The sequence below is a fragment of the Haematobia irritans genome, chromosome 5 (genome assembly GCF_050003625.1).
Source record: "Haematobia irritans isolate KBUSLIRL chromosome 5, ASM5000362v1, whole genome shotgun sequence".
NCBI classification, from domain to species: domain Eukaryota; kingdom Metazoa; phylum Arthropoda; class Insecta; order Diptera; family Muscidae; genus Haematobia; species Haematobia irritans.
Genome location: NC_134401.1, coordinates 166,188,358 through 166,200,469, shown reverse-complemented (window position 1 = coordinate 166,200,469; position 12,112 = coordinate 166,188,358). Strand labels below are relative to the sequence as shown.

General features: G+C 31.7%; 1 long non-coding RNA gene across 1 annotated transcript; it reads left to right on the top strand.

The window, feature by feature from the left end:
* The first annotated feature begins 9,518 nt into the window (after positions 1–9,518).
* LOC142241579 (uncharacterized) lies at positions 9,519–10,979 on the top strand. The gene is made up of 4 exons (XR_012723704.1): positions 9,519–9,678; positions 10,224–10,390; positions 10,486–10,727; positions 10,797–10,979. It is a non-coding gene; the product is annotated as an uncharacterized LOC142241579 (long non-coding RNA).
* The last annotated feature ends 1,133 nt before the right edge of the window (positions 10,980–12,112 follow it).

The window sequence follows — 12,112 nt, the reverse complement described above, 5'->3', positions numbered from 1 at the left end:
CTCCTACAAGAGGAGAGAGAGAGAATTTGTGTGTGTATTGGTATAACGAAGGAGGAGGGTTGGTTGGTTGATTTGCTATAGCTTCAAAAATAAAACACAGGTAGGATTTTCAATATACTAGCACCCTATACTCTCATCAAAACATTCTCTCATGCTCTTACTCTCACACAAACTCACATTCATGCCTAGCTAGGGGTGTTACATTCTTCATGGCTTTATTGTTCGTATGGCTGGCTATATGTGTGTTTTTATTTGAGGTTTTTTGTGTCCTTTGACTTTATTGTAGCATACACTAGGGTGTTGAAATGTATTTTGCTAAATAAAATTGGCTCTCTTCCTCTCTTTTGCACAGCAAAAGGAACATCATTATTATGTTGACTAAACGCTTGAATAAATATTTGGTAACTCAATTAATCAAAAAATCATATAGAAATTATTTTAACATCAATTTAATATCCTTACGGCAGAGAAGACAATCTGTAATATGGAAACATATGTAAGAACATGATGTTTCTTCATGTATATCTTGTATTCTTTCCCTCCCCTTTAACAATCACACCGTCACCTGGTTCGTTGTTCATTCTGTGGCTTCTTCTTCTTCATTTGCGGTTTGTTACCTGTTTTAAACGCCATCGTAAAATTTTTTTATGATTTCCATAATTTTTATATGATTTTGTTCCCAATGCTTTGGGATTCTTCCTGTGGTAGTTGAGTGTGTGTGTGTGTGCTTTTCGTTGGGTATTCTTCCTTTCTTCTACACCTTGGTGTTATTGTTTTTGTTGTTACTTTTATGGGTTGTTGTACAATACCTTCAATTATGGCGACCATAAATATTTGTATACCTTTTTGGCGGTAAGGTCATTTATCGTCGTCCTTTACCTTGGGTTTAGCTATCCATTCGCTTATTCACTGTGATCCATTGATCATTTAAAGACACTCAATGAATCCTTTTACTTGGGATGGGATTTTCTAGAGTATTTTTCCTCTAAGTTCATTGATTAAATTAAATACGTTATGGGATCTGTTTTTAAATAACCTTGAGTTTCAGATAATTTTAGATAATGTATAAGTAAGCCATATCAGGTTATAGTTTAGACCATGAGAACAGGTGTATGCCGTATGATTAATTTGCCTATTTTAATCTAAAATATCGGCTATGATAGTTATATGTGATGATTTACGAAATCTAGGTCATATTCCCCATATGGAAAAAATCTACCTTTGAACAATATATCCATGAACCGTATCAAACTACTTACCACACTGAAAAAAATGCACTTTATATAAAAGATAGCGTAACTCGGCCCGCTTCGCTGCGCCTTCCGAAGCGTATTTGGAGGAACATTTTGCATTAACTTAGTCAACTATATCCTTCGTGCTGAAAACAAATTCGAAAAGATTTCAATTCTTTTAAACAAATCGGACTACTTGATTTTTCGTTTATTGGTACAAATACGGCGGGAGAGGGTGTACCCTTTCCTCCAAATTTTTTTAATAATGTTCTGTATTCAAGTAGTTGGACAATCTTCTATATTTCTTGTGAATTTTAAGTGGGGTTTGTCAAGGAAAGGTATCCTTCTCCTCAACATATCTGAAAATTAAGCACTATATTATAATAACATACAAAGAATTACTGTTTCCCATCCAATAAATCGGGAAAAGGAAAAGTAGTAAAAAATTTTACCACATTAACATTTGCTAAAATGTTGGAAAATGATGCACTCTCTACGTTGGCTGCCAATTTCATGTAAATTTAAGTTCTTTACTAAAAAGAAGTCTGGCAGAAGCCTGTACAAAAATCATAAAATTATGTACCGAGTTCCCATTTACGGACAACCCTCTTCTTTCAACTTAAGAAAAAAAAACGGACAAAAGGGAACCCTCTCTTTACTAAAAAGAAGACTAAGAAGAAGTCTGGCAGAAGCCTGTGCAAAAATCATAAAATTATGTACCGAGTTCCCATTTACGGACAACCCTCTACTTTCAATTTAAGAAAAAAAAAAACGGACAAAAGGGAACCCTCTCCCCACCTTCGCTCCACTCCGACCTGATATCGGACTATCACGTACCCTATATTAATTTCGCAACTACTCAATGGTCCCTATAAATTCTATCGAAGTAAATCGGTAAAGTTTATTTCAATTTTCCCCTTCCCCAACCAGATATCGAAAAATCATATAGTAATTTAAAAATTATGTATAAATATAATCACCTCCTGCCACGTCCCTGTAAATTTCAAGTAGATCGGAGATGTTTAAATTTTGCTCTATTGTTTTAAAGGGACGTCACTTTCCCCGATACAATATCGACACCCCTAACCTTCCCTGAAAATTCTTGAAACTTTCCTTCAAGTGTGGGGCAAGGAAGGTTGCCTCTTCGTTCATAACCTTCCCCCACTGCCTTTGTAAATTTCAAGAAAACTTAATTTTTTTTGTAGTTTTAGAGGAGGACCTCCTCCCCGACCAAATATCGAAAAGTGATTTAGCGTATCTTTTGTAAACGTCCCAGAAAATGTCAAGCAAATTATAAGCCTAAAGGGGCGGCCTCTCTTCCGTCCAAATATCACAAAATCAGGTATCAACTATTACGGTTGACGGAGGTTACGATCTCTCCCCAGTCCTCTGTAAATTTCAAGTAACTCGGTAAAGTTTAATTGTTTCTCTGTATGTACTTAAGAGAAGCGGATGTCTCCCTATGTCCTTTTATTTTTATTAAAAAATCAGGAACCTGATATAAATTTCGTAACCCATTTTTTCTGTAAAATTTCAGTCGGCGAAATTTAGTTTTGTTTGAACTTTCCAAAAAAAATTTGGGCAAAGGGGTGGTCCCCCTCCCCGACCAAATATCGAAAAATAATGTAGCGGATTTTTGTCTACATGCCAACCCCAACATTCAATGAACATTTCAAGCAAATCGCATAATTTTGTTCCAAGTTTCAAAAAGTAGGGCAAGGGGGAAGTCCCCCTCCCCATCCACATATGAAATCATCGGGTACCCCATATTAATTCCATAACCTCACCACATGTTCTCTGTAAATCTCAGATAATTTAGAGAATTTTAGTTTTTTCACTGTACTATAAAAAAAGTCGAACAAAGGAGAGGCCCCCCTCCGCCCCCAAATATCGAAATAAAAAGTAGCGGACCTTTGTCTAGATGCCAACCCCAATCTTCAACGAAAATTTCAACCAAATCGGTCAACTTTGGTCCAATTTTCAAAAATTCCGACAAGGGGGAGGTCCCCCTCCGCGACCAGGTGTCAAAAAATGAGGTACCCTATTTTCACCACATGAACGCCCCCTACGATCTCTGAAAGTTTCAAGTAAATCGTTTCGGAGCCAACTCGGTACATACAAACAAACAAACAAACAAATAAACAAACATAGATTGAATTTTATATATATAGATTATGCAATTTATATGTAAGGACATGCAAAATATTGAAAACACATGTTTTAAACAATTAAGACCCCACGTTGGGCGCCATCTCTGCTATGTGTGTGTCTATATCACAACGTTCAATATGGCCATCCGGCTGACCACAGCGGTCTTGTTGGACAAAGTCCTCAACATGACAATATCAAAAACACTGCAAAAACAAACCATCGAAAAATAAAATGCACAAGGTGGCTGATATGTAATGCAACCAAGTAAGGCGCTTTATTTTGGGAAGACCTTTTTAATTTTTTGTACAAAAAAATAATATTTTTGAATCAGTTTCGATTTATTCGAACTGGTTACCTTTGATATAAATTATAGCCTTCAAATGGCCGGCTGTATGAAAATGTGCCCTAGGAAAATGAGCCCCAAAACCCAAATGAAACAGGGACACTAATATGGGGCGACACTTCTTAATAAATGTGATCCCCATAAAAATGAGGTCCAACAAAATGCGACCGAAATATGAGAATCGACCCCAAAAAAATTGGACTCTTTTAAATCATTTTTCGATTTAAAAGACCGAGTGAAAATGAACCGTAACTGATGAAAAATATGAAGTTTCAAAAATCAAAAAATTTGAAGTTTCAAAAATGACACATGTGTTACTCTGTGCAATACACACAAAATTTTTTTTCTGATTCAATCACGAAATTAATTGATCCAATTATTTTTTTAATTGAAATGTCTTCAATCACAGAAATGATAGTATCAATTAAAAAGTTAATCGAAAGTCAATGAAAAAATTATTTGATCCAATTAAAAAATTAATTGTGATTGATTTTTGTTTCAATCAAACAATTTGTTGAATTAATCAAATTTTTAATTGAATATTTTTTAAAATTCAATTAAAATTTTAATTGGAAAAACTTTTGTGAAATTTTCTTCTGTGTTGGAGAAGGTTTTATACTTCACGCAAGACTCAAGTCGGATGCGTTACAATGCTATTCGGAACAACAAAAGTGTGTAGAGTTGCTATTATTCCCAAATCTCAGAATGAGAAAATAGGACCCATGCCATAATGAAGATCAATCCCAAAAAGGGCAGTGGTATTTATTTTCATTTGAAATAATGGGGTTTATTTTCATAATACAAACGAGCCTTAAATATAAAAATAAATTATCCCACCAAAAAACATACAAATTTGGTGTTGTTTTTTGGTTTTAAATAATTTTGTGGGGTCCTATTTCATTTAGTTGCTATTATTCCCAAATCTCAGAATGAGAAAATAGGACCCATGCCATAATGAAGCTCAATCCCAAAAAGGACATTGGTGTTTATTTTCATTTGAAATAATGGGGTTTATTTTCATAATATTAAAAATAAAAAAAAATTACTCCCCAAAAAAACATAAAAATTTGGTGTTGTTTTTTTTTGGTTTTAAATAATTTTGTGGGGTCCTATTTCATTTAGTTGCTATTATTCCCAAATCTCAGAATCAGAAAATAGGACCCATGCCATAATGAAGCTCAATACCAAAAAGGACATTGGTGTTTATTATCATTTGAAATAATGGGGTTTATTTTCATAATACAAACGAGCCTTAAAAATAAAAATAAATTATTCCCCAAAAAATATAAAAATTTGGTGTTGTTTTTTTTTTGGTTTTAAATAATTTTGTGGAGTCCTATTTCATTTAGGGTTTTGGGGCTAATTTTCATGGGGCCCATATCCATGAAATGATCGACACGTTGGTATTTTTAAGCTCCAATTCTACTCTCCAAAATGCCCTAGGTGCAAACGTCTCCAAAATGCCCTAGGTGCAAACGTCCAACAGATTGAGATCCAAAGATTTTGGCGGCCATTGCAGTGTTGCCTGGTTGGGGGGGTTCCCCCCAATTTAGGTGGTTTTTCTCCTCGTTTGTGGGGATTTTTTGGGGTGAAAAATAACCTACACCTTATAAAGTAAATCAATACTCAATCAAATTTGGAACAATTTGGGCATGAATTTGAAGAAAAAATTAAAAAAAATATTTACTTCCAACAATTTGGACACTGCCAATGCAGAATATTTGGAAACTTTTGACTATTTTTGGCGAATAATACATGCATATATTTACAGAATTTTATTTTGTTAACTTTTCTACATTATAAACCGAATTGTCACTTATATATTTTTAATTAATTCGATTTAAAAACTTTATATATTGATATACATATTTTGTGTACTTGTATCCATACAGGCTTTTTTTCTATAAAATTTGGAAAGGCATTTGTATCTATTTACATTCCTAAAATTTTTGGGGGTTTTTGAAAAAACTCTAGAACAATTTAGAGGTTTTTTTAATATCTAAGGTCCACAAATGGCCTGACAATATTGGGCCATTATGCAGGAGAAATATCAGTTAGGAACCTCCTTTTTAAGTTGTTCTTGGTGAACGCATTATGAGTGCAATGGTACTGGTCCCGTTGGAACGTCGAAAAAAAATTTTGCTTCTCTGTGCAATTTCAAAATATACCGAATTTTGACCATTTTTTTCTAGACTTCTCCCAATTTTTTTTGCTAGTTTCTTATAGAAGATCATCCTAATATCCGAAATTTAAAGAAATAAAATATTTTAAAAAATTCTCTTTTGGGAAAAGCACCGATTGCTAATCCAATCCCTATTCCAAAAAACCTCATGTGTCCACTAACTAACTGTTAAAGGTCTACGGTAAACACCTGAGAAATATACAAATTACAAAAAATGACGCTTTCCAACATATGCCCCCACTTTGGCAGTTTTGGGGATTTTTGATTCGAGTTTTCGGAATATTTCTTAAGAATAATTTTCACACAAAAAGCAATAAAAATCAAAATTAAAAATCTGAACCGATTTCCACCACTCTTCACTATATTACTAATCGTATTTCTTGTGCAAAATTTGAAGCAAGTCAAAGTCCGGATTCTAGGGTCAGGACTAGCAAGCATAGGGGAACACACTTCAGCTTACAACACAAAGACAAAATTATGTTGATATCTTTATCCGTTCAAAAGATGCAGAATTATTGCTAAGCGATTTGGAACCACTATGCGTCCAATCAAAAATTGAGTGATAAAATTAATTTTACTGATTGATTTTTGTTTTAATTAAAAAATAGTAGATGAATTTCATTTTTAAATGAATAGCCTTAAAAATTCAATTAAAATCGTAATTAGGAAAATTTTGTTGATATTCTTTCGATGTAGAATTATCCCAAAATTCCTCTCACATAGTATGACTTTTAATTATTGCAGAACTTGTACAAACCCAAGTTTCCTTTTATAGGGCCGCACACTTACTTCATTACAACAGACTATCTTTCAAACTGTCCTCAATTTTGGCTTTTCGGAATATTAAACAAGCTTTCAATTAAATGGACCTAAGTGCTCTTATCATGTAGTATTAAGGCAGAACCATGATCATAGGTACTGTTAACCCTCTAATGCCACAATTTTTTGCCAGCTGATTAAATTTTCAATGTTAACGACACAAAAGCAAGAGAACTGAGCAAGAACAATTTATACGGTAAAATTCAGTATATGCTGCAAAGCTTCTTGAATACTTTCAAATAAGTTTTCTTTTTATTTTGCCCATTTTTGTTGTCTTAAGGTGTTTTTTACTAAAAGCTTCCTTATTAAATGAAGGCTTGGACATTAGAGGGTTAACTTAACAGTGTTAACTTAACCATATGATCTTAAGGTTTATAAGATAAGAGATGTATACTCTTTTCTATGAGGGTAAAATAAGAGAATTAAATTAAAACTCGCCGATTGAGAAGAGGTTATATAAATTCTCAAATAGATTGTATACCCTTTTCGATGAGAATAAAATAAGATAATTAAATTAAAACTTGCCGATTTAGGAGAGAAGATTTAAATTCTCCAATAAATTGCCTACAAACTCCCACAAGTGCAAATATTTGATCTACTCTTTAAATAAAATCCATCATCACCTATTTCATCTGGAGGTCTTGGAGGTTTACAAATTGTCGCTCATGCCACTTGCATGATCTCCCGATTCCTCTAGAACCTCTATAGCCTAAAATCTTCCACTTCATCTGGTACTCTTAGTATTTAACATAATTTGAGAGAGTTTAAGAGTATAGAGCTCTCAACGAGATTTGTTTAACATAGACTATTTAAATTGATAGTCCTAGTACGATTTCAGGAAAATCTAGTTTAATTCATGTTATTTTAAGAATGGTTAGAAATTTAAATCGTCGCTCATATGAGGCAGGTATAGGATTGCGAATAAATTTTAATCGCAGGTTACATTGGTTAGCTACTGTTTTCTTTTAAGTCACCCAAACTGTTCATCCCCCTTAATGAAAATCCTGTGAATTGTATTCGGAAATCCGTATACTACTTAAATATATGATCAATGTTATTATTCGTTTTAGGTACAGTACTCAACTAGGCGATTTACATCTTACATCTTAGTGTTGGTCCAGAATTTTACTTTTTCCATAAGCGGAGTATTATAACAAAATTTTGAATAAGGCACACAAGGAGTATTAAAACTTAAGATATGTTCATCTGGAATATATTGCCTTCAAGCCATTTAAAGCTAACAAGTAAGGAAAGCTATAAAATCCAGTGAATTCTCTACATTTTATCTTATTGAAGACCTACTCAGTTAGAGGTTTTCGTCATCATTGGATAGGAGATTAACGGTGATGTTTAGATTTGTAAAAAATGGCTGAGATATCTTAGGAAGCTACATCTAAATAAAATTATAATATATAAATGTATAATATAAAAAATTAAATAGTTAATAAATATCAAAATGGCCTAAACATTCTAAGAGAGCCTGAATCAAATCGGGCTGCCACAATAACCTTTAACTTAAATAGCTAAAATTTAATAAACTAAACGAAACAAGTTAAAATTCATTTAATATAAATTAATATATTTTTATTTACAATTGGTGTACTTGTTAGAGTTGAGATTCTTGAACAAAGAAGACGAAGAAATTACATTAACCATTACATTAAATTGCTTCGTCATCTTTTGTCCAACGTACACATGGGAGCTCCGGGTTAATTGCAAAACTTAACCTAAAATATCCAAATAATTTTCCACTTTGCTTAAGACCCTCAGAAATTTTGTTTATATATCAGTCTGTTAAACTTCCCTATAAGTTTTAAGGTATACCTTTCGGATTAGTCCATCAAAAAGGTACTTTTCCCTAGAAATTAAAAAAGAATTGAGTGACACGTATTGATATAGAAGGAGTTTCTATGGAATTCATGATATGTTAGTTGGATAGGTTAGGTATAGTGGCAGCCCGATATTTCAGGCTCACTTAGACTATTCAATCCATTGTGATACCACAGTGGTGAACTTCTCTCTTATCACTGAGTGCTGCCCGATTCTATGTGAAGCTCAATGACAAGGGACCTCCTTTTGATTGCCGAGTCCGAAAGGCGTTCCACATTGCAGTGAAACCATTTAGAAAAGTTTTGAAACACTCAGAATTGTCACCAGCCATCACTGAGGTGGTATAATCCACCGCTGAAAAACTTTTTGGTGTTTGGTTGAAACTGGGTTTGAACCCACGATACGTAGGATAATAATTTATAGTAGATTGTAGAATATTTCTTAATGGGATCATTAGGGGAAATATTTATATCAATTTGGTCACCTTTGGATTCAAAGGATTGACCATCAGTTCAGAAGTTTGGTACTGGTTCTGTGCTATAGAAACAAACAGATATTAAGACAACACCTTACATACACACAAAAAATTATCACCAAAATCTTTTCAATTAAACACTTAATTGAATTTGGAAACGGATTCAATTAATATGTTAATTGATTCAATTAATTATTTAATCAAATCCAAATAAAAACCAATTAAAAAAATGATTGATATTTGTTACGTTTCCAATTAAAATATTAATTGATTCAATCAATTTGTTAATCAATTCGGAAATAATTTTCAATTACAAACGTGATTGAAATTTTTTCCGTTTCCAATTACACATGTGATTGATCCAATCACCTTTGTGATTGAAACTGAATAATGTTGAGCAATGGAAAGAGCAAAAAGAGAACAAGAGAATGGGTATAGTATTCAACAATGTATGATGGAGAGATCAGTCTGTGGAAGTAACTCGTAACGAACGGTTGAGTTTTTGTTTTTCGCGTAAATTGAAAAACATGATTGGCGACATTCTGTCTGCTGCATTCAAAATGTGTGCATAAATATTTTGAACGCAACAACAAATCATAGCAAAGGGTTGAAATAAATAAAGTGTGCAACAACAAACGGCCACGTGGTAAAAGTTTGAAAAAAATATATGAGAGAACGCATTTGAAATTACCTGTGTTTGTGGTATTGTAAAAATGGAAAACAATCTACACAGTCTCACATAAGTTTACATACGATTAAAGAATTTGTATTTTCTTTAAATCATAAAATATTATAAACTATGCATATACATCCTTTAATTTTTGTAAAATAATTTTAAAAACAAAGTATTTGTTAATTTTTAAGAAAATTTTTTTGGCGTGGTTTATAAACAACAACAAGAAACATGTATAGTTAGAAGGTTAAAAACTCAAGGGTATGTAAACTTGTGTAAGACTGTGTACGTTTATTGAAGGTAAGAAATTGTGAAATGTGAATACCGTTTTCCATTGAAGCGGACTAAAATAATATATATTTTTTATTCATTTCTTTTAGTGACCAATTTTATTTCGTGAAATTGACCAATCAATCCCATCAACTCTATCATTTTATCATATATATAAGAATATGTTTGCAATCAAAAATTGTTTACCGAACTGATCTTTTAAAATTATAAATTTTTTTCGCTTCTAGTTTTCTTAAAACCAAGAGCGGTATGGGTTTGCTGGAAGATTCTCCTTGAAGTTGCGAAGTGGCGTTGGCATTAAATTGCATTTTTGTTTTACCTGCCTTTTTCAGTTTGAACCCAAGTAGAGAGCAGTATATCTGGTATATAAACTAATGAGCTGAATTATGTAATGGTAAAAAAGTTCTTTCTTTTGGATGTAAAAATATGAAAAATATCCGAAAATAATAAAAATTTGTATTTTCCATTTATATTTTTTTCTATTTCCAGAATTTGCAAAGTATCATCAATATAATACCAAATATTACATTGCTTTCCCATTATTTTTGTCTTTGATTGGTTCAAATTTTAATAGACGATTTTAATGTGCGGAAATTTTGGAAAGGAATTGTTACTAAAATTAAATTTCCGAGCTCCTTAATACACCTTTTTATGCTAAAAGACTACAACTGCAAAAGAAGATTATAAATCTGCAACCTGGAACTAAGAATTGAACTTGATATTCTATGAAGGTAATGTTTAACAAAATTAACATTTTTATTTGAACAAAATTAAATTCGAATTATTCTGTTTACTTTCAGAAAAACTAATTTAGCTTACAGGCTGCTGATTTATTGGAAATCTAGGCGCATCTACATATTAGAAGGAACATGCTAACATGGTTATTAATTTAAGGAAGATAATGATTTATATAATTAATTTTTTCACCCTATAGTTGTTATTGATAGTAATTGTATTTGTAAGTTATGTTAGAACAAAACACAAATGACAAGAACCAAATTTATTTGCCTATTACATAATTCAAAAAATAATAAAATATTAAATATGTTTTATAAGAAACACATATTTTCTTTTATTTCAAATAAAACTAAATACGATTTTGGGGTCGCAATATATAAATTTTTTGACCGAAATTTATAGCCAATTTCAATTATTTATTTAATTGAATGAATCAAATAGTTGATTGATTTTTGTCGCGAAATTAATTAAAATTTTAATTGATTCAAGTAAAACTGTGATTGAATTTTGTGTTAAAAATCAATCACGTTTTTAATTGATTCAATCACACAATTAATTGATTCCGTGACAAAAGTCAACTAAATTTTTAATTAAAAATCGTTGTGGTTTTCAATCAAAATGGGTGATTGATACTATCATTTTCGTGATTGAAGACATTTCAATTAAAAAAATGATTGAATCCGCGATTTTCGTGATTGAAATCAAAAAAAAATTTTTGTGTGTACTTACAAACTTGTATACAGATCTTCGATAAAAATCTTTTATTTTAGTAATTTAATTTACTTGTATCCCATACAGGCCACACAGAAAAAAAATTCACGAACATTTTTCCAATTAAAATCTTAATTGAGTTTTAAAAAATATTCAATTAAAAATTTAATTGAATCAACAAATTTTTTAATTGAAATAAAAATCAATCACACAAATTAATAGTATCAATTAATGTTTGTCTGTTCAGGGCTTCAGTATTGTGTTTAGGGCATTTTCCCGAACATATTCGGCATTTATTCCGTAAGGAAAGGTAAAATTCATTGGATCCAAGTAAAGGCTGTGTGATTATATTTTTAAGTGCACACAAAAAAAAAATTTCTGATTCAAACACGAAATTAATTGATCCAATAATTTTTTAATTGACTGCCAATTAATTTTTTTAATTGATACTATCAGTTCTGTGATTGAAGACATTTCAATTAAAAAATTAATTGGATCAATTAATTTCGTGTTTGAATCAGAAAAAATTTTTTTGTGTGCACTTAAAAATATAATCACACAGCCTTTACTTGGATCCAATGAATTTTACCTTTCCTTACGGAATAAATGCCGAATATGTTCGGGAAAATGCCCTAAACACAATACTGAAGCCCTGAACAGACAAACA